This window comes from Biomphalaria glabrata, chromosome 16, assembly GCF_947242115.1.
Source record: "Biomphalaria glabrata chromosome 16, xgBioGlab47.1, whole genome shotgun sequence".
NCBI classification, from domain to species: Eukaryota; Metazoa; Mollusca; class Gastropoda; family Planorbidae; genus Biomphalaria; species Biomphalaria glabrata.
The window spans coordinates 124,146-148,732 of record NC_074726.1 but is presented as its reverse complement, the minus strand read 5'-3'; the positions used below and the strand labels follow the sequence as shown (position 1 = coordinate 148,732).

Here is a 24,587-nt window from a genome sequence, read left to right as displayed (position 1 = left end):
GATTGAGAATGGAAATGTCTTAGTGTCAATGATTAGATATAGAATGGTAATTTCTTAGTGTCAATGATTAGATTTAGAATTGTAATCACTTAGTGTCAATGATTACATTGAGAATGGTATTGTATTATTGTAAATGATTAGATTGAAAATAATAATGTCTTAGTGTTAATGATTAGATTGAGAATGGTAATGTTTTAGTGTCAATGATGAGATTGAGAATGGTAATGTTTAAGTGTCAATGATGACTTTAGAATGGTAATAGCTTAGTGTCAACAATTACATTAATAATGTTATGTCAATGATTAGATTAGGAATGGTAATTTTTTTTTGTCAATGATTAGATTGAGAATGGTAATGCCTTAGCGTCATGATTTGATTAAGAATGGTAATGACTTAGTGTCAATAATTAGATGAAGAATGTTAATGACTTAGTGTCAATGATTACATTGAGAATGATAATGTCTTAGTGTCAATGATTAGATTAAGAATGGTAATGTTTTAGTGTCAATGATTACATTAAGAATGTTAATCACTAAGTGTCAATGATTACATTGAGAATGTTATGTCAAAGATTAGATTAAGAATGGTAATAACTTAGTGTCAATAATTACATTGAGAATGGTAATGTCTTATTGTCTATGATTACATTGAGAATGGTAATGTCTTAGTGTCAAAGATTAGATTAAGGAATGTAATGTTTTAGTGTTAATGATTACATTGAGAATAATAATGTCTTAGTGTCAATGATTACATTAAGAATGGTAATGTTTTAGTGTCAATGATTACATTGAGAATGGTAATGTGTTAGTGTCAATGATTAGACGGAGAATGGTAATGTGTTAGTGTCAATGATTAGATTAAGAATGGTAATGACTTAGTGTCAATGAAAACATTGAAAATGGTAATGTGTTAGTGTCTATGATTAGATTGAGAATGGTAATGTTTTATTGTCAAAGATTACATTAAGAATGGTAATGTCTTAGTGTCAATGATTACATTGAGAATGTTATGTTACTGATTATATTAAGAATGGTAATGACTTAGTGTCAATGATTAGATTGAGAATGGTAATGTGTTAGTGTCAATGATTACATTGAGAATGGTAATGTGTTAGTGTCAATGATTAGATGGAGAATGGTAATGTGTTAGTGTCAATTATTAGATTGAGAATGGCAACGACTTAGTTTCAATGAAAACATTGAAAATGGTAATGTGTTATTGTTAATGTTTAGATTGAAAATGGTAATGTTTTAGTGTCAATGATTAGATTGAGAATGGTAATGTCTTAGTGTCAATAATTAGATTTAGAATGGTAATGTCTAAGTGTCAACGATTAGATTGAGAATTATAATGAGTTAGTTTTAATGATAAGATTATGAATGGTAATGTGTTTGTGTCAATGATAAGTTTGAGCATAGTAATGTGTTAGTGTCAATGATTACATTAGGAATGGTAATGTCTTATTGTCAATGATTAGATTGAGAATGGCAATCTCTTAGTGTCAATGATGAAATTGAGAATAGTAATGTCTTAGTGCCAATGATAACAGTGAGAATGGTAATGTCTTAGTGTCAATGATAACATTGAAAATGGTAATGTGTTAGTGTCAATGATTAGATTGAGAATGGTAATGTTTTAGTGTCAATGATGACTTTAAGAATGGTAATGTGTTAGTGTCAATGATTACATTGAGACTGGTAATGTCTTATTGTCAATGATTAGATTGAAAATAATAATGACTTAGTGTCAATGATGAGATTGAGAATGGTAATGTTTAAGTGTCAATGATGACTTTAGAATGGTAATGTCTTAGTGTCAACAATTACATTAATAATGTTATGTCAATGATTAGATTAAGAATGGTAATTAATTAGTGTCAATGATTAGATTGAGAATGGTAATGCCTTAGCGTCAATGATTAGATTGAGAATGGTAATGTGTTAGTTTCAATGATTACATTGAGAATAGTAATGTCTTAGTGCCAATGATAACAGTGAGAATGGTAATGTCTTAGTGTCAATGATAACATTGAAAATGGTAATGTGTTAGTGTCAATGATTAGATTGAGAATGGTAATGTTTTAGTGTCAAGATGAGATTGAGAATGGTAATGTCTTAGTGTCAACAATTACATTAATAATGTTATGTCAATGATTAGATTAAGAATGGTAATTTATTAGTGTCAATGATTAGATTGAGAATGGTAATGCCTTAGCGTCAATGATTAGATTGAGAATGGTAATTACTTAGTGTCAATGATTTGATTAAGAATGGTAATGACTTAGTGTCAATAATTAGATTAAGAATGTTAATGACTTAGTGTCAATGATTACATTGAGAATGATAATGTCTTAGTGTCAATGATTAGATTAGGAATGGTAATGTTTTAGTGTCAATGATTACATTGAGAATGATAATGTGTTAGTGTCAATGATTACATTGAGAATGTTATGTCAATGATTAGATTTAGAGTATAATGTCTTAGTGACAATGATAAGATTAAGAATGGTAATGACTTAGTGTCAATGATTACATTAAGAATGGTAATGTGTTAGTGTCAATGATAAGATTGAAAATGGTATTGTGTTAGTGTCAATGATTAGACTGAGAATGTTATGTGTTAGTGTCAATGATTAGATGTAGAATGGTAATGTTTTAGTCTCAATGATGACTAAGTTTTGGAGGATGTCAGGAGGAGCATACCAGTTTACAATAACTTCTATTAGTGACCATAAAAAGAGCAATTAAAAAAGGATTAAAAATTAACCAATTACAATCTTAGAAGCCCAACTACTAAGTACTCTAAGTAGTAAACTCACTTTAATTTTTATAATAACACTTTGAAAAAGTTTTCTCTATTAAATCAATTATTTTATATGAGTCAAACAAACATGGTTAAAGGAGACGAATCACAATATAATCATATGTAGTGTAAACAAAATGTTACTTCGTGACCAAAGATTTGATAATTTGACTAAAAAAAAGCACAATGGCATTGTATTCACAAGAATTCATTCAATCTCGTTTTCACTATGCATGAAGATAAACATATTCCTTTTTTCTAAAGACTCAATATTCAAACTTTTGCACAATGTAATCTTATATGTACACGAAGATGGCTGCAAAGTCTTGAAAACAAACAAAAATGAACTATATCTGGATCATTAAATTAGGTTTGGTCTAAGTCTACCTTGTTTCTCAATATCTCTATTATACACTGGTAATCTACGTATAAATCATTACGCTGCTTGGCTTTGTAGCACTGGCAAAGATATTTATATATATATATATTATATATATATATTGTAACGTTTCTCACTACCCAGGCACTCTGCAAACTGCACCACACGACACAACCAATTAAAAGAATGTGACAACTCAGGGCTAAAAAACAGTTTAATATCAAATACATCACAGCCAGACAGGGGACCAGACAAAAGTAGATTAACCGGTACCAGCATTTTAGTACATTTTAGTTTTGAAAATGATTTTAAGGTGGTAGAGGAGACAATTGCAAGCCCGCTAAAGCTTAAAATCCGTAAATGTTCACATTACCTAGCTAATCTTTGAATTGGGTTGGACATAAGTTGGTGCATAAGCAAACATTAGAGTTGCATTAGAGAATAATCCATTTGGTTTATTGGCTTGACCACATAACATACGTTGAAATCCTTGAGTTGTCACAGATAAACAGTATCCATGCCACAGCAGCAATAACGTGGGAGGGTCAACAAAGAATTACAAAGATACCCTTAAGAGTTCTCTCAAGGTGTGTGAGGGAAACGATCCTTTCTCATTGCCTGAGGCCGTGAGTGTCGTGTTTCATGATATAAGGCAAGGAGCTCGGTAATCAACAAAAAACGTAGATCTAAGAATAAAAAAAAACGGAAAGTGAGAAAAGAAGCAGGCATATCTGCAGCAAACCCAAGTTACCAATGCCGTCTAGGAGGTCGGCTTTTTAAAGTAAAAAATTGGACTCCATAGCCATCTTCAAATTCATAGAAAATGGGAAATAATCTCAAGTTACGAAGGAGGAGCTATATATTTAAGCTAGCTGATCTGCTCATTAACTGATTAGCTATCGGTTACGTTAATGTGCGAAATCGACATTTTGCCTCTAAATATAGGCATAATGTTCATATTAACGGTTTAAGTACTCTTAGGGTTAGGATAGGGTTGCAAGCTCCTGCAAATAACTATAAAATAATAATTAAATTTATTAAGCGCTGTTAACAAAGCACTATAAACTCTTGCAGAGCTGACTTTTTGTGTCAAAACGCAAGAGTTAAGTCGAAGATAACTACATTACGTAGTACCTGGACAAGTGGATCCTGGTAGTTGGTGATAAATACAAAATGTGTACTCTTCTAATTCTGTTCTAATGTTGCTGCTCGGCGGTCTGAAAGTTCAACAAGAAAACAGCGCCCACTTTCTCTTTCTGCTGCGCCAAATACCTATATTGTTCATACCTCACAACCAGCAAAGACATACCTGACTTACTAGGCGTCCCATTTTTACCACTGGAGCAATACACCACAGGTGCGTTATGTAAGTCAAACTCATACGATACGTCACACACGCACACCAATCACCGTTCACAAGAGTGGAGGGGAGTAATAGAGGGAGAAAATGAAAGAATGTCAAGAGGAGGGGAGGGAAGAGAAATTGGGGAAAGAAAACTAAGTCTTAATAGTAAAAAGGGAAGGGGGGGGGACAGAAGTTATCTAAGACGCCCAGGATGACATCACATCCAGACGATGGCTGCTAGCGGCTCCTGGATGTCCCTCTTTGCTTTAGCAGAGACAAGGGGAGGGAAGCGACCTCTGTGACCCGAGTTGAGTCTGTCTTGGTCCAATGAATGAAAAAGGGTTTGTGTTTAAAGGAGATGGACTAGGTGACAAAATCAGCTCTTCTATTAGCATATGTGATGTAATACTAAAATATGATTTTATTCTTTTTGACTCACAATCGACTGGTGTCTGGAAATTTAAGCTCCCAGTAATTTAGTCACCCGGAAATTTAGGAACCGGGAAATCGGGCACTTTTTGACAAGGCGGAAAATTAGGCACTCTTCAATAGAGACTTAATTTAGAAGAAAATTGATTTTTTAGCGCATTTTATTCCGAAAAGACCAACTGTAATATTGGTATTATAATCAGGACAATGTCTGTCTTTGACAAAACAGAGACTAAGCATACTGAAGTAAGCAACAGCACTATCAGGTTACATCAATGGTAATTAGATTACTGATGGTAATTAAATAAAAAAAATATCGATTAATAAAAAAAGCTTTTGCTATGATGAAAGAGCTATATTATAGTGAGCTTTTAGCCTAAGTCTTTCGCCCCAATCACTTTGTGCATAAGCATTTCCCTGTTAGCAAGCACTGATAGTCACGTCAAAGCATATCTTCATTGGCCTACAGCGACAAGAGTACCTGTTTGATTCCGCAACGCATCTGGCCCCTGTTACAGTAAGATTCACACCTGGAAGTCATCATTCTCTGGTCAATCTGTTGTTCACGCATCCAGCTCTACGCCCCCACCCCTCACCCTGCCCGCTCCCGCAGTTTCACCCCACCCCCTGACTCCCTCCCAGCCCGCTTCCGCAGTTTCATCCATTTCTTGAACCTGTCAGTCAGCTTCAGTGACCTTGGCTACCTAGTCACATTCCTTGTACCTCGTATATTTCTATTAAATAATAAATATTTATAAATAAAATTCTTTTCTATAAAAACCTAAGTTATTTATTGCGTGTATCCTCCGGCACATACTAGATACTATGCAACAAGTCTCATAACACACAACATTACACTAGACTAGTCCACTAGATTTAGGCTTGGATCTATTTAAATTCAACATTCAATTCAGCTTTATTGAAAAATGTTTCAAGTTGTCAGCACCTTAAAGCTTCATCAAAACATTTAAAATATAATTTCATAGATCTATACAATAATTCCATCATATGTAGTCCTAAATCTATTTAAATTCAATTTTGATAACATAAAAAAATGTATACCTAGATTTACGCTTTATCATGTTATTGTTGTCATTTTAATTTGAGAATAATATTACTCTCCCCCCCCCCAATTCCCTATGTATTCCTATTATTTCTATTTGTTTTGTTTCTTCCTCTCTGGGTTCCAGTCTAGTCTTGCAATGTTGTCTGCTGTTCTTCCCATTGTGTGCCCAATGCATCCCCATGTGCATCATTTGATTAATTAGTTTAGTTGTGCTGTCTGGTTGTTTAGGCAACTCTAGCTCCTTGGTCACAGACTGAGATGTACAGATCAAACCCACCCAGTAGTGCTACCATCTGCCTACAGACTGTGATATAAATTCTAGTTAGCAGAAAGGCCCAGACCTGACTTGGAGCCGGAGTCAGGGCCTCCTGACCTGCTAACACTTTACTTTTTATTTCTAAAAATAGATGGTTTTAAAAGATCTTTATTTAGACTACTAAACATTATTCATTATCATAGTTTATAATATTTTTTCAGATATATATATATATATATATATATGGAGAGAGAGCATAAAGGAAGGGTCACGGATTGCAGATGTCATACACAACAGAAGCAGAAAGAAGGGTGAAAATGCAACGGCGCCTGGTGATTATATATGCCCAACCTGGATTGGCCTCTTTAGTCACACAAGAAGTTGCAAAGGTAAAAGATCGTCTCTCCAGATGTAAAATGCCGCAGAATATATAAATATATATATATATATATATATATATATATATATATATATATATATATATATATATATATATATATATATATGTTTACAGGATTTGATTTGGTGATCCCTCTTCAGAAACATCAGGTATGTTATTTAAATTTATGCATTAACAACCAAATAATAATGACTAGATATTTCTTATGAAATAATAGTTATTATGTGTACTCCTCAAAAGTTGTATTGGAATAATTTGTTTTTAAAACAAAGCTGGACATTAAATTCAATTGTGATTGATTTCAACCCACTGATACAAGGGGCATGCTTGCAAGTATAGCAGCCAAAAAAAAACTAAATAAACAATAACCATACTTTTAGATTTAGATCCTCCCCCTCTGTTTGGTGCATTGAGTGGCAAGCTGTCTCCAAAAAGATCTGTCTGAAGTCTGTTCACCCATATTTATAGAAATATAAAAAGATTCTGACTTCTAGAAAAGATAAAAAATGGAAAGGCTAACTAAACTTTGACAATGTAATGGAAAAAAATCAATGTTGAACCATCCTAATAGTTTGTGATGAGAAATGTCATCAGCCACCTTGGCAGCAGTACCAAAAAAACTGCCTAGCCAAATGTTAGGCACTGTCATTTTTGTCTAGTAAATGATGTTTCACAGCAATACAGTGCAGCCCTTCATCAGAACAATGTTGCCTGAGTACTGAAACTTAAATAAGTTTAGAAACCTTTGAAAGCATCTTGTCAAATTACAACCAATACCTTCTGAAGAACTTTATAAAATGGTACTCAAAACAGCTTAGTTTTCTCTTTTAGTGAGTGCTGACAAAACATTAATGAGGAAGTGGACTCAAGATAAGGATACCATCATTTATATTACATTTAACTTATGCATTACACTTTTTATATTTTAAATTTTGCATTTTAAAATGTAATTTTTGCTTGCAATATTTTATCAACTTTTTTTTTTTAGATCAAAGGAATGTACATGCTGCTGATATAGAAAAAGTTTCTGACTGCTTACAGATCAGTGTTCTTAGTTCTGCTATTGATTTACTATTGCATAATAAATAAACATGTAATGATCAATCACATTTTTATACCAAGTTCATCTAATGATTTACACAGCATATTATCAGCATTCACAGTTCATCTAATGATCTACATATGAAGCAGCACCATGCAGAGCTAACATCACCTACTGAAGAGAGTTTCCATCATGCTTTAGCAACAATCCAAAAACAAAATGAAAAAGTGGTTTCTTTGTTTGGGACAAGTCCTGAAAGGCCTTCAGAATCTGGGAGCACACTATTGTTAACAAGCAGTGTGTCATATGACCAGCACAATGACCAACAGCTTTTACTTTTCAAACCAAAGTCAGGTAACTATGAAACTATCTAAAGCACATAGGAGTCTAATGACACATTTTTACTAAACTTTAAATTAAATGGATCTTAAATGTCTAGTGAAACATTGTAATCAAACTATGATTTTTGAATATAGTCTAGTAAAACATTATGATTAAACTTTGTTTAGTGCATAAATGTCTAGTGAAAAATTCTGATAAAACTTTGTTTAGTTCATATGAGTGTAGTGAAAAATTGTGACCCAACTTTGTAATATGCATAAAAGTCTAGTGAAACATTTTGATCAAACTTTGTAAAGTTCATAGATGTCTGGTGAAACAATCTGATCAAATCTTTTTAGCGCATAAAAATCTAGTAAAACATTCTTATCACCTATGCTTATCTTATAGAAGTCTAAAAAAAAGTTCCCTTTTCAGTCCTTGTAATCTATAGGAAAGTTGATATTAAGGTTATAAATCTGTTTTTGTGGCCTACAGTTAACAAGCAGTTTGTCATGTCTCCTTATTAAAGGTTCTGGATTTGTTAGTGGTTTGCAGCTTGTTCATATTTCCTTTTTGAACTCATTAGTATTTCTGAACTTCTTTTTAATTTCTTAGACAGCTCATTAGGAGTATGGAACCCTTTCCTATGACAACTTTTTAGGAGTGTTATGGTATCATTGATATGTGTGTGTGTGTTTTATGATTAGGGTTAGTTATGCAATGAGAATGATGCAAGATAAGCCGCCTTGTCATTAGTGTTCTTGACTCCAGAATGCCTATTTGAAAGTACATTTTTTTAGTGAGTTAGATTTTCTTTGGAATACAATTTTTTCATTATTACTAAGTTTATTACATTTAGGCTTTCCCCCAGGATAGATTACAGTTATTCATTTCATTTAAACTTGATTTTCTTTATAATGTAATTCAAGTTCTGTTTTGTTTGTTGTAAAATGTTTTACATGTTTCGGATGTTCCTTCAGAGTTGAAGATAATTACTTCCTAGTCCTAACCTCCCGCAGGACGACAGGGGATGGGAGCGGGCAGGGTTTGAACCCTGGACCATCGATAAATCTGAACGACAGTCCAGCGCGCAAACCACACGACCAGGCAGCCATCCAGTTCTATTTAGTATTAATCACAAAAAATCAATAAGTAATTTCAAGTTAAGATGTAATATACCTTTAGTAGTTTAATTGTGTACCAGCAGTTTGGTGCTTCAGGTCAACAACCATACACTACAAGGAGTTGTCAACTGGTTGATACTTACTTTGAGAACTCATTAGGTGTTTGCAACTTGTTAACATTTTCTTAGCTCATCAGGAGTTTGCATCTTGTTCATATTTTCTTAGATCAGTGTTTCCCAAACTGTGTTCTGTAGAACCCTATTTAACTAGTAACCACAACATAAATTTATCTCTGTAAAAAAAAAACAACAAAATGTTTCGCTAATGACTCAAAATGTGTGAAGTGTTCCATTAAGAAAAATAATGCCTTAGAGAACTAACTAAGAGTTTGCAACTTGTTCATATTTCATAATATATAGCTCATTAGGAGTTTGCAACTTGTTTATATTTTATTAGACAACTTATAAGGAGTTTGAAATTCATTCATAATTCCTTGACAACTAAAGGAGTCTGCAACATGTTCATGTTTACTTAGACAGCTCATTAGGAGTTAAGAACCTATTCATGTTTCCTTAGAGAACTTATTAGGTGTATGGAACTTGTTCATATCTCCTTGACAGTTCATTAAGATTCTGCAATTTGTTCATATTTCATTTGACAGCCCAATAGGAGTTCAGAACTTGTTCATATTTCCTTTCTTGAAGGTCACCAATACATTTCTGTAAATAATGTTGAATAATGTCTATATTCAAATTTTTTTGAAATACTAAATTTGATTTAAATGGCTTTGGTTAGATTAAAATCATGTCTGAAACTTTGTCACAAGTTTAGAGATTGTCTATTCTTACTCTTAATTTTACCTTTTTATTAACTTGCGTATTTTTGTTTTTATTTCTTACTCATAATTTTTACCTTTTTATTAACTTGTGTATTTTTGCTCTTTTTTTAGGACACTGTTCAAAGATATTTTAAGATGTTGGCCTCACATCTTGACACTTGTTAGAGTGTAAAGATTTGACTTAACAAATGTTAAAATAAAAAGAGCACATTGTGGAGGGTTGACCGTCATTAAAAAATTTACATGTACTTATTCTGTTTAAAAAAATGTCCCTCTAACAAATAAAAAAAAATAAAGTAAATATATTACTCTTCTTTTTTGTAAGGTTTAGCTGATTTGCTTCACTTTCTTACCTTTTTTTTTTTACACTTATAATAAACTTAGGAAATCAGTATTTGCTCAGGCTATGAGCAAACCACAAACAATACCAACTGAAATATACAGAAACTAGTTGACACAACATAACCTGTGGTAAAAAAATGGGTTAGCTGATTTAACTAGAAAAAAAGCAGAAAAAATAGAGACCACTATATTTGAAAAGTACAACAATCCAAAGTTATGTACTTAAAATCCAACCAAAGAAATGAAAAAAAAGGCAAACATAATGGGGGGGGGGTCACTTTATCACATTGTCAATGTTTGGGACTGTGATAGAAGTTAGAAAAAAATTAATAAAATTTGTACTAATTAAAAATATATATAAAAAAAGTTTTTTTTAAACATTGTGTTTATTTTTTAGATGGCCACCATCTCCATAGAGACCCAAAAGACTAGACTAGACATGCCTAAAGCCTATCTTCTTAACTATAAAGTTATATAAAAAAATTGAAATTTCACAGTACATCCCCCTTATGTAAAATAGGCATATTGATCATTTTCTTATAAAATTGATTTAATTTTAGCTCTTTAAGGCATTCTGCTAAAAATTATCTTAATTGATTTATTAAACTTAGAGGATTTGAATTTTGCTGATGATATTTAGCTTCTATTTCATTTTTAAAAATGTCAGTCTAAAATTGGGCTAGCAGGCTACTAAACCAGATTATGATAATAAAATGCCTAGTAGACAATCTATTACTTTGGATGGATGTCTGTTACAGTCTGTCAACAACCTGAGTTGTATTATGAATGAAAAAATGCTGATGTCAAAGCAATGGTTAGTAATGCAAGAGTCACCTCTATACAGCTCAAGAAAATTCAGACCTCAAAAGGCATATCTTTGAGAATTTAATTTATATTTTTCAAAACTGATAGGTTTTGCACTATGAAAGTATGAATTTGATATCTAGCTAAGAACAACTAGTAACACCTGTAATGTAACCAAGATAAATGGTACACACTGACTTGCTGGTCATCAAAATGTAGAATGGTCTGTGTTATTGTGTCCCGGACCTACACTTAGCATGTAACAAATATAAATAGTACACACTGACTTGAGTCCAATTTTAATAATAATAATATACTGTAACTTCAAGCATTCAGTTACAAATCACTGGTTGAATGAGAAAATGCTGGATATCCTTCATAGCTGTTACACAAACATAATCCACATATAGAAATACAGTTACAAATGCATCAAAGTGATATCAAATAATAATTCCTTTAGAATAAGTATATCTCTGGTCAGTTGAGCATTATCCAAAAGTTCCATTAAATGTTTGTTCTAAACAATGTTTTCAATTTATAATTAAGATTTAATGTTGGTATATGTTTAAAAAAAAGAAAGTCTTTTGTTTGGTATTTAATTCATGTCTGAATTCATATCAATATAATGAATTTTAATGGTAAAAAGATCAGTGGCTGTTATTCATCTCATTTCTTTCTCCAGGATTGTCAGACTTCTGCTAGATGTTGATCTTTTCATCACAACACCAATAACTTCTTCTTGGAGTCAAGTAACAGTGTATATCACCTGAAAAAAGCTATTTAAATTCCCTTAAAGATCACAAATTAATGCTGATGACATAAAGCACATTTATCCACGAAATCTTATGAACACATAATATTATGTTGTACAACTAAATAGTGGTGTCTGGAAATTTAGGCAGTGTGTATGTAGTGTATATGCTTATTTATTATTTATCTGTTTCTTAAACATAGGCTTATGTTCCCCGTGCTATCCAAACTATAATTCGGAGTGTGAAACATAACAGATTAACAGGTGCTATATTATGTTTCGTTTAACAAAGATTTTCTTACACTCTACATATTCCTCCCCCCCCCCGAGAGGTGGGCCAGGGGTAGTGGTAAGTATTATAATCACGGACTGAGAAGACCTAACTGCGAGCGAGAAAGGGGTTACGTCGTCACTAGATCTGTGTCAGCTCAATACAATTTTTTCTCTTCGTGGTGTAGTCTTAATCATAAACAGATAAAAATTAAAGTTTTAAGATACTGTTAATCTTCTATAATAAAATGCTTATTTCTTATAGTAATACGTTTCCCGTACTAGATCTTTATAATTTATTGTCATTGCTCTATATAGTATAGATCACTTACTCACAATGCATACTTTTGTTGAAAAGAAAAATAATTAAACATATCGTGTAGATATAGATGCGTGTTTCATTATGTTCGTGTATATTTTTGTTTTATTTTATCAATATTTCGCTTTGCTTGGTGACTTAATAGATAAAAATAAATCTAATTGTTAATATATATTTTGTTGTTGATAATTTCTTAAATAGAAAAAAAGAAGAAATAACAAGTTGTTCAACAAATGATTATTAACATTTTATTTAGACCTTCATTTGAGTAAATAAAAAAAAACATAGTTGAACGCATAAGAACAAAACACTCTCTTTAAAACATGTTATTTGAAGTTCAATATAGATAAAGGAGATCAATATGCTTAAAAACAACATGGTGGGCGGAATAGATCTAGTTATCTGGGCGTCTGAACTTCTAAATCTTGTATATCTAGTTCTAGATCTAGAGCAGGGCTGAGCAAATAACGACCCCCCTGGCCACAAGTGGCCCGCTGGAGTGTTTTATGTTCTAATATTACTGTAAGAACTGGTCGATGCTGACTGACAGTAATTTAACAGCAGTCGCAAGGATTACAACTAGTAATATATCTAAAACATTTTTAATCTTTTAATTTTCACAATGAAATCATTTTCTTTTTACTCCAGCGCAAGAACACCATCCAATCCAATCACTCGTTCAGCCTTTTTTTTTTTTTTTTTTATACATTTGCGTCATTCGCGATTTCACTAGTTGGTCACGTGACAGGGCCCAGCTCTTGTATCTATCGGTTATTCAAATGGGTCAAATGAAATTTTCTTTAATTGTGATTAATTTAATTTAGCCATAGAAAGAAATAATGATGTAGCGCTGTCTTTAATCTAGAATAAATAATCAATGTAATGTAGGTCGATTGTATTTAATATTTAATAGATCTACATCTATATCTCATGTTTATTGTGTATTTCAAATAAATGTTGTTTTTTTTTTAACTTTTTTTTGTGACTTCACGAAAGGTATTGTGTATTGTTAGACACCTTATTTATATAGGTTAGTTATTTTAGTTATTTAGCGACGCACCATAGTAGACGCATATTGAACGGGACTAGTGACGTTTGGGATATGTTGGGTTAGAGACCGGAAAATCAGTTAGCGATAGAACACTCCAGGGTAACGACGTGTTTAGTGACAGAGACTTCTACTGTGGCCTTTTATCAGAATAAATCTATGTAAATTTGTTCATCATCGTTTGACTACATCTCTTCACTTGTTACAATAGATGTGCCAGTTCTTGTTTGTGTTGTAGTTCAACTGCACGTAATACACCCGAACAATTACACCCAAACGATTGCAGAGTAATTGGTTGACTTCAAGACAGCCTGAACTAGCAACATCACAGTGGCGACCCCGAACCTCGAAGCCGGACCCCTGTTGAAGCCGAACATCGAACCGGACCTCGAAGCAGAACGTTTACTCAGGTGAGGGTCGTGCACTCGAAGTTATAAGATTTCATCGGAGTACGGCTGAACACAGCAGCATCGCAGAGTGACTTTGTTCTAGATCTACATGCAGTCGTCGCCTGTTTGATCGCACGTTCAACGAGCCGTTAACTCAGGGTGACCTTCGTCAGGACCGTAATCATCGCAACGTCTGGTCTACTTAACCAGTATATTATCAAAGCCTGATCTTCATATGCTGGATCGACCTACAACCAGAGAAACCGTTCATTCATAACGGGTGAGAGATCGTTAGTGAACCTGTTGGACATATTTTTTCTTCGTCATAGGAGCCACGTCGAGTATCAAGTTTTACCTCGTCAGTTCGAGAAGGACAGTTTGCCCGCTGTCAGAAGTATTGTGAGTACTACAAGTTTGGTAACTAACTAAATCGAAATCGCTCTGTCGTCTTACCCTTGGAGAGATTCTTGTGGAGCAGTTTGCTCATTGAACCGGTTGCTTGCCACGTTTATAACGGTCACTGTGTTTAACCTTTGGAAGGTTAGTAAAGTAATCTTTATCAGTACTGAACATTGATATATCTAGTATTCGTCGGTCTAGACCATACCTAGACTTGTTAGCAGTGAAGTTGTGGAAACAGCTACATCCACTTAATTTCGTTGAAAACCGTTAGTCGTATAACGGAACGTCGTCGGAGGTGACCTTGGTCTCACCTAGTCTACATTGGACAGTTTGGTCTATTGAAGCAGAGTACAACAGCAAACTTCGTCGTACTACCAGAGTAGCAGCAGAAGCAGTGAACTATTTTAGAGAACCGTTATTCGTCAGCCCAGATCAAGTCATCGTCAAGAAAGTCGTTATTCGTCAGCCCAGATCAAGTCATCGTCAAGAAATTCGTTATTCGTCAGTCGTCCAGATCAAGTTGCCGTCAAGAGACTGTTATTTGTCAGTAGTCGTCTACACAAGTCAAGTCATCGCCAGGAGAACCGTTAACCTATTCGTCAGTAACTGTGTACACAAAGTCGTCGGAACTACACATACGGTCATCAACAGTCGTCGAAGGAACTGGAACATTTTGCTGTGGCATATCAGGACATCTGTGGCATTACGTGGGATACTGGAAGCACCGGAGAACAGAGTCAGAACTGGAAGAGAGGCAGTGGAATTTGTTGTGATCTAGCATATTCGGGAGTCCGAACAAAGGGATCTTTCTTATCAAAAGCTAAGTGCCATTTTTCTTATTAGTATATGTTTAGATTGCCCTTAGAAATAGATTTTGTCTAAATTTGGTACGTTAGCCTGAGTAAAATCAGGTGGTGCGCCTTAAAACCCGTCGGGGTAGAAGACGTAATTTAGATGAAAAGCTATATTATACGTTTAGGATTGTAATTTGTTTTGTTTGTATAAACGTCATATCCGTTGTTGCCTGGTTACTTCGTGACGTTATCATTGTGTGTCATATTGTCATATCCCAACCCATAGCGATAGTCTCATTTTAATTATTTCATTTGTTTATATTATTTTAAATTATTTAATTTTATTAATTTAATTAGATCTGTATTTTTTTTTCACTTAATGATAGAAAGTGCGGGTAGGATTCTTTTACTGTGAATCAGACTAAAATAATTTTAGTTTGAGCGGTTAAAATCAAATATGATTTTGCCATGAGAATAATGCCGAAACTGGCTATGTAGTCAAACACTGTCGTCTGGCTAAATTTAGATCTGCAAATTGTTGTACATCTCTTTGGTACAATTAAATCATCTAGACTCTAATTTGAAATATTATTAATTGGAAGATGAATGAAGGTAGTACATTCTAGATATATATATCTTGTTGAAGATATATTTGACACTGTATACACATATTTGTTTTATACGGTTAAATAGAACCATAATCTACTCTAGATCTGGACTCTAGACAGTCTTTGAATTTACTCTAGACACTTCAGTCATACCAGATTTTAAAATTGATCATAGTTGGTCATACTAGATCTAATAGTCATAGTGCTCTTGATAACTAGATCTAAATGGTAATATTATACATACTATAATATACTGGATTTAAATTTGTGTGATACTAGATCTAATATACAGATTTGAATATAACCATAATAACTCAGACTAGATTTACACATTTACTAAATCTATAGATAGAGACATAACATTTAAAACTTATATAAAAGTTTGAAAAAAACTTAAAAATAAAATAAGTTTAAAGTATAGCCATAACTAATATAGGCTAAGTAAAAATATATATAAAATATAAAACACAATGGCTACATCATCATATGTGGACCTTAAGGAGGTTAAGGAAACAGCTATGCAGGATGGAAAGGCCATGGAGTTAAAAGGAAAAGACTTAGCAGCTTATGTACAGCAAGTTGTGAAGGAAGAAACGGAACGTCAAAGACAAGAGATAGAAAGACAAGAAGAACGTCAAAGACAAGAGATAGAAAGACAAGAAGAAAGGCAAGACAAAGAGAGAGAAAAAATTAGAGAACATGAAGCTAAAATGGAGAAGATGAGATTGGATGCAGCACAAGCCAGAGCTCAAACTGAACAAGGAAATAACACAAATAACTCAAATAATTATACCACTCAAAGAGACAACCCTAATTCGCAGACATGGCTAAAGAGAAAAATACAAAGTTTTGATGAACAGAAGGATGACATTGGTGATTTTCTGAAAAGATATGAGGCAAAAATGTCTACATTTAATATGCCTGAAGAAGAATGGTCTGAAATACTGATAGACTTTGTTCATGGTCAAGCTCTAACAATATGCCAAAATCATGACCATCATATTGATGATAGCTATCAAGTTTTAAAAAGAGAGTTATTGAATGCCTATGGTCATAATGCTACAACTTTTAGAAAGAAATACTTTGACAATATACCATCATTAGAAATAGAACCCCAAACTACCATTAATATGGAAAAGGATTTTTTCAATAAGTGGGTAAAATTAGAAAAAGTGAATAACTCTTATGAGGGATTAAAAAATTTTATTTTAGTGGACAACTTTGTAAATAAATGTGATCCTCAATTACAATCTTTTATTAGAGAAAGAAACCCCAAAACTATAGATGAAATAACAGAGATAATGAGAGTATACAAAAATGCTTATCCAAATAAACCATTTTCTGATAGGGATAAGAGCAAAGTAGATTTAATAGGATACACCAAAGAAAATGTTGATAGAAGTAGAAATAGAAACAGATCAAATAGTGGAAATAGAAAATATAGTGAAATAACCTGTTTTAAATGTCAAGGAAAAGGTCATATAGCAGCTAACTGTAGAAGAGGGAATAGTAGGTCTGGAAGTAGAAATAGATACAATGAACAAAATAACAGTAGATATAGGAGTAGAGATAGGAATGATAGGGGAAATTATAGAAATAGGAGTTACAGTAGGGAATACAAAAATAAAGGTACAGATAGGATATATTTCATGGAAGGAAATAGGAACAATTTTGCAGTGTACCCAGGGTTTGTAGATAGAATTCCGGTGGAATTAATCAGGGATTCAGGTTGTAACACTTTGGCAGTAAAAACTAAATTTGTCAAACCTCATTGGTATAAAGGGTTTACTAGGAAAGTAGAATTAGCAGATGGCACGGTAAGGGAATTTAAAGCTATAAGGGTGTACATTGAAACTCCATTTTTCACTGGTTATTGTGATGGCATTGCAATACCAGAAATGAGATATGATATGTTAGTAGGAAACATAAAAGGAGTTAAAGAATGTTCAAGAAAAGAATTAGAAGACTGGCAAAACAAATACAAAAACATAAGACAAAATCATGAAAACATAGAAACACAAAATATAACAAGTATGGTAATAACAAGATCAATGGATAAACAAGATGAGAAACAGGAAAATACAATAAATGTAATTAGTAATGATAAAGAAAAAGAAACCAGTAATGTAATACAAATAGAAAATACAGATGTTAAGGAAAGAGAGATAGAAAATGAAACACAAAATAGTCTTGAAACACAAATATCTCAAAGTGAAAAAGAAACAACACCCACATTTGCATTAGAACAAATGAATGACAATATTATTGGGAAAATTTATTCAAGAATATCAGATAAAAACAATAATAATCCAATGGAAAAATTTTGTATAGAGAATAAAATATTGTTTAGACAAACAAGTAATGATAACAAGAAAATAAAACAACTTGTCTTACCACAGAAATATTGGAAAGATGTTTTAATCATGACACATGATAATAATTTAGCAGCACATAGGGGAGTAAAGAAATGTTATAGGAATTTGTCAAAACAAGTATTTTGGCCCAAAATGAAAGCAACAATCAACAAATACATAAACTCATGTGACATATGTCAAAAGAGATCTAACAAAAGTCTAGTGAATAAAGCACCTATTCAAGAAATGGATGAACCTACAGCACCATTTCAGAAAGTATCTATTGATTTAATAGGTCCTTTAATTCAAACTGAAAATAATAACAAATACATTCTAACAGTAATAGACATGTTTAGTAGATACCCAGAGGCAATCCCATTATCAAATACAAGTGCAGAGAATATCATTAATGCCATAACTCAAAAAGTAATTACAAGACATGGTATACCTAAAATTATATTGAGTGATCAGGGATCTCAGTTTAAGTCAGAACAATTTAAGAAATGGACTAAACAATACAATATACAACACATATACTCTTCAAAGAGTAACGGGTTATGTGAACGATATGGTGGTTCATTAAAAAGATCACTAACAAAAATAATTCAGAATAATCAGAACAAGTGGGATCATTACATTAACTATGTACTATTTGCTCATAGAAACAACATCCATGAAGCAACACGATTTTCACCATATGAAATAATACATGGAAGAAAACCCAGAGATGAATTAGATGTTTTTAAAGAAAATCTAATAGACAATGAGAATAAATTAAATAATGACAGTGAAACAACAATCACAACAGAATTGAAAGAAATATGGACTCAAGCATATAACAACAATAAGAAGTACAAACAAAGTGCTCATGAGAATTTAAATAAGAAAAGACAATTGAAAACACTAGAAGTAGGAAACAATGTATTAATATTGATAAATGACCTGAAAAATAAAATTGGTAAACAATGGAAAGGTCCATTTAAAGTGATAAAACAAATTAGTGATGTGAATTATCAAATTGAAATAAATGGGAAAATTAAAACATATCACATAAATAATTTGAAACTGTATCATGATAGAGAAGATGAGTTGATACAAAACATTCAGGAGAAAATAGAAAATACATTTTCAGAAAGAGAAGAATGCTTTATGATAATAACAAATGAAAATCACAATGAAAATGATATTAAGGAAATACCTGTAATAGAAACAAAAGAGAATCAAACTTGGCAAAAGATTAATCTTAATAATTTAACTAAGGAAAAGTCAAAAGATATAACTAAAATAATACAGGAATACAAAGAAATTTTTTCCAGTATACCAGGAAAAACTAATATTATTAAACATGACATTAAAGTAACAGACCCAAAACCTATCAAGCTTAAGCCGTATAGAATACCACTACATTTACAAGACAAAGTAAAGAAAGAAATAGACAATTTACTAGAATCAGGTATAATTGAGCCATCAACATCTCCTTATGCTTCACCAATTGTGATAGCCAAAAAGAAGAATGGAGATATAAGGTTATGTATTGATTATAGGAAACTTAACAACATCACAGAATTTGACCCATATCCAATGCCAAATATAGAGGATATTTTACATAAATTAAATGGAGCAAAATTTTTTACTAAATTAGATTTAACTAAAGGTTATTGGCAAATACCTTTAACAGAAAATGCAAAACCTTACACAGCATTTGTAACACCATATGGTATTTTTCAATGGAATTATATGAGTTTTGGATTAGTAAATGCACCTGCCACATTTAATAGAATGATGAACATGATAATTGGAAACAAAGAAAATGTTATTTGCTATTTGGATGACATATGTATTTTTAATAATAGTTGGGAGGAACATTTGGTAGATGTAAAAGAAGTGTTCAAAATAATAAAAGAAAGTGGACTTACAATTCAAGCAGAAAAAGTAGAAATAGGATTGGAGGAAATAATTTTCTTAGGACATAAAGTAAATAACAACATGATTAGCCCTATTGAAGATAACATAAAGAAAGTACTTAATATTGAAATACCTACAACAAAAAGACAAATTAAAAGCATATTAGGAATAGTAAATTATTACAGAAAGTTTATAAAGAACTTAGCAGAAATAGTGAATCCATTAAATGACTTACTTAAAAAAGGAAAACCTCAAAAAGTAGTTTGTAATGAGGAATGTGTGAAAGCTATTGACAGAATTAAAGATGTTTTTAGTCATGAACTAATATTAAGACTACCTGATAAAGACAAAATATTTTATGTCACAACTGATGCATCTGGTAATGCTATTGGTGGTTGTTTAATGCAGAACTATGATAACTTACATCCTATATTATATGTAAGCAGAAAATTGTCAGAGGCAGAGAAAAAATATAGTGTCATTGAAAGAGAAGCCTTAGCTGTAATATGGGTAATTACTAAGCTAGAGAGCTATTTAATAGGAAGGAAATTCATATTATTAACTGATCATAAACCTATTCAGTATATACAGCAAAAGAGCATGAAAAACAGTCGTGTTTATAGATGGTTATTAGCACTACAGGAGTATAAATTTGAAGTGAAAGCTATTAGTGGATCTGTGAATATTGTAGCTGATCTATTGTCTAGAATGACATTGAAGTGAAATAATTTTGTAAATAAACTATGATTATATTGATTATGTACTATATATTAATATATTGACACCATTTATATGTTATGGAAAAGGGAGATAAGTAAATTTGATGTTAAGCATTTAAAAGTAAGTATGGATTTTTTTTTTTTGTGTGAATCATTTCATATATCATTGACGAAAGTTAGTTCTATGGAAAAGGGTGAGTATAAAAGAAAAATGGACAAAAGCGTATAAAAGGGTGGTAAGAAAAAATGTATTGAATGTGTAAATAAAGTCTGTAATTGTTTTTTGAAATATTGTATTTTATCAGATTACTGCCAGTGAAGAACATTTGAGATGTGTAGGACATGCCAATAAGATGCCACATTTTCCTCCATGATGAACTGTGTACCAATGAAGATGATTTTGGAATGTTATGAACTGTTATGAACATTGACATGAATATGAGGAACTGTCAAGATGAAGATGTCAAGATGAAGATGTCAAGATTTTATGTTTGTGGTCTTCCCCTTAAATTGAAAATGCCCTTGTAAGACTTGACAGTAGTGGAAAAATATTGACATATTTTTTTTTTCAAGGGGGGGAGGAATCTGTTAGACACCTTATTTATATAGGTTAGTTATTTTAGTTATTTAGCGACGCACCATAGTAGACGCATATTGAACGGGACTAGTGACGTTTGGGATATGTTGGGTTAGAGACCGGAAAATCAGTTAGCGATAGAACACTCCAGGGTAACGACGTGTTTAGTGACAGAGACTTCTACTGTGGCCTTTTATCAGAATAAATCTATGTAAATTTGTTCATCATCGTTTGACTACATCTCTTCACTTGTTACAATAGATGTGCCAGTTCTTGTTTGTGTTGTAGTTCAACTGCACGTAATACACCCGAACAATTACACCCAAACGATTGCAGAGTAATTGGTTGACTTCAAGACAGCCTGAACTAGCAACATCACAGTATGTGTTTTTTTTTTTTTGCTTTTTTTGTTTGTCTTTGACTGTTTACAAAACGTATGGTATTCTATTTTGGCCATATTTCATAATGTGTAGCAATTCATCACTTTTAATTTAAATTTATTCTAGTTTACTAGTTAAATTTATATGAAGAGATGCTCGTCCCTCCTCTTTTCGCATTCCGGACTTGGGACCAGACAGTGGTGAAGTTGCCGACATTGCAACTAACTAATCCTAACTATAGGCAACATTTTTTTTTTACTTTCATCATGTAGGCTTCTTTTACACTCATATCCGTCATGTAGTCTTGTTCAACCCACCCACATTTGCTTATCTTCTTAAGAGTGGTCCAGATGTTTAATTATGCCTTATGGTTAACACTCTTTAGGGCCTTCCTCTGCCTATAAATCCCCCTTTTTATGTACTTATTAAAGCTGGATACTCTAGTTAACACCTAGTTGAATGCTAGACAGAATGGCAGCTATAGAAGTAATAAAAATTTATATAAGGAGAGATGGTTCATTGAAAAGTCATTGTCTTTTACACTCATCTACGCGTTTGCAAAACATTGGTAAAAAGATTTTTAAATGAGAATAGCTTTGAGAATTTTAAAATAGTTTTTTAAATGTATTTATATGCCTATTGTATATTTTCACTATAAAGTAAACAATGAACTAAGAATTTAAAAAAAAATCTAAACATCTATAAACATAATTAAAAAGGAACAAAAAAATAACAACAACACAAAACTTCTTTATTTCTTTCTTTAGATATACATAAATAAAATTAGTTTTAACATAAATGATCAGTGCAGAACACCATACTTTTTTTCGGCTAAACAAGTGGAGAAAGAGAGATAGGTGTGCGCTGTTGGGTCATGCCATTTCGTCAGCGTACTGATAGACAGTTGAAAACTTATTGACCTAAATTACAAGGCTCCCAACCTGTATTTATTTAATTATACTTTTGATTTAAGCCATTATTTTTATTGGGACATGATTATAACACAAATTAATCAGATCCTGTACCTTAGAATTAGATCTAGACATCGCCAGGAAAAAGGGAGGGGGAGGGGTCATGAATGTCATGAACATTTTTTTTCGCAATTAAAATAAAAATATAAAAATAAAAGTCATATGGATATATAGAGTTATTTAAACACTCATTGCATTTTGTTTTGCAATATTTTTTAAAGCTGCGAAGAAGGTTTGAATCTTTAAGCCACATATACTTCAGTCAAATGTGTTTACGAAACCTGGCGCGGTCCAATAAACGACAACTTGTCGTTGACGTGGCCGTCTTATTAGTGTAGATTTGATATCCTAGTATCTAGTTCTAGAGTATTCTAGACCTAGATTGGCTAGATATACATTTCTAGATCTCTTACGTAGATCTAAATCCATATTGTAAAATTCTAGATCTAGATCTATAATATGTCTACTTCGGGATTGTAGCATTCACCAACCTATGCTTAGATAAGTTAGATCGCGATTTTCTAAATCAAGTAGATCATACTCTTACTCTTACATATCTATCTTAATATCTAGAATATAGACTTGTGACTCTTTCGGCTTCTGTTGCCAGAGTAATTTCCTTGTTTAAAACCAATTTTAATTTCTAGATCTACGAAGTCTACACGATGACGATTCTTTAAAAACATTATTTGATTTAAGAAATTGTTGGATAAAATTAAACTTTAAAAAGAATTAAGCAAAGTTATAGATCTCTAGATTCTTATCTACGTAGGACTAATAAGTTCACTTCAGCTGTGAGCCTGTGTTAAAGCGTCCATTGACAACCAATCATATAAGAGAAAAAAAATCACGCGAACCAATCGGATTATTCTTGTCTGTAAACAGAAGATATATATATATATATATATATATATATATATATATATATATATATATATATATGTCTAAGCAGTTCTTTTTATAGTCAAGAAACGCATTTATATAGGAGGGAAGAAACTTCAAACTTAAATCATTAATTTTCATTGGATGTCTTTTTATAGTATGACCTTAAAAAAAAACAACAAACGATGAGACCAAACATGGCGGGCTCCCTTTAACCATTGTGTATGAATATCAAGTAAAAACAATGAATCTTTTGGTCATTTTCAGCTCTTATATGACAAGGTGACCATTATTAAATGCATTTTTACATAAAAAAATAATATTTTTCAATGTAATCATTAAGTAAAATGCGTGCAGCACGGGGCTTTAGTGAATGAATGCTTACATATAGTGGCGTCCCATACACGACAGCAGGATCTCATGAGGATGCTGGGGGATTATGTGCTGCTCCATGCAGCCAGTCTGCCAATGTGTGTGTGTATGTATGTGTGTGACACTGTGTGAGGGATTATAAATAAGCGAGAAAAAAAAGTAAGATTACTAAGATGCATCACTTTTTAATTGAAGATTGGGTAATAGTGCAAAAAAATAAATAAATCCACCAATGCACCCACCCATCATTGACAGAAAAAAAAAAGATTCCAAATATTATCTATTAAAGGCATTAAAGGGAAACTCCGATAGTTTTTCAAATTTTAGTTATTGACTTATTTAAATTCTGCGTAAAAAGTTGTAATAGTAAACATTATATCATTTGTTATTTAAATGCTCAGAAAATTTTATATTTAATAAATTAGACAGAAAATTCTCCACGCCCCCCCAAAAAACGGGGTTCTGTGAGATTTTGTTTTAAGTTATTTCATGCGTCACTTCCCTAAACAATACTGAAAGAGAAACTTGAAACTTTAACCAATCGTATCGCTTCATTCTTACAGTAGCTATTAGGCTGTTAGGCTTAGTGACGGCCTAGTCCAGAGCTATGATACAGTTATTTATATAAACATGTATAGATAGATCCAAAAGCATTAGGATAACTAACTCCAGAAAAAAAGTAACATTTTCATCTAAGC

The 24,587-nt window shown here is 32.3% G+C and overlaps 3 long non-coding RNA genes across 4 annotated transcripts; 2 read left to right on the top strand and 1 right to left on the bottom strand.

Moving 5' to 3' along the window:
* The first annotated feature begins 6,498 nt into the window (after window positions 1–6,498).
* On the top strand, window positions 6,499–12,110 carry LOC129923396 (uncharacterized). 2 transcript variants are annotated; one of them, XR_008775354.1, is made up of 5 exons: window positions 6,499–6,666; window positions 6,792–6,826; window positions 7,666–8,073; window positions 10,114–10,298; window positions 11,831–12,110. It is a non-coding gene; the product is annotated as an uncharacterized LOC129923396 (long non-coding RNA). The 2 variants fall into 2 exon arrangements; XR_008775353.1 differs by lacking the exons at window positions 6,499–6,666; window positions 6,792–6,826 and having other exon boundaries at window positions 7,311–8,073.
* LOC129923397 (uncharacterized) lies at window positions 9,592–24,018 on the bottom strand. The gene is made up of 2 exons (XR_008775355.1): window positions 23,903–24,018; window positions 9,592–9,883 (listed from the first exon to the last, which is right to left on the bottom strand). It is a non-coding gene; the product is annotated as an uncharacterized LOC129923397 (long non-coding RNA).
* Window positions 13,502–21,506, top strand: LOC129923395 (uncharacterized). Its single transcript, XR_008775352.1, has 2 exons — window positions 13,502–15,733; window positions 21,013–21,506. It is a non-coding gene; the product is annotated as an uncharacterized LOC129923395 (long non-coding RNA).
* Window positions 24,019–24,587: the final 569 nt, after the last annotated feature.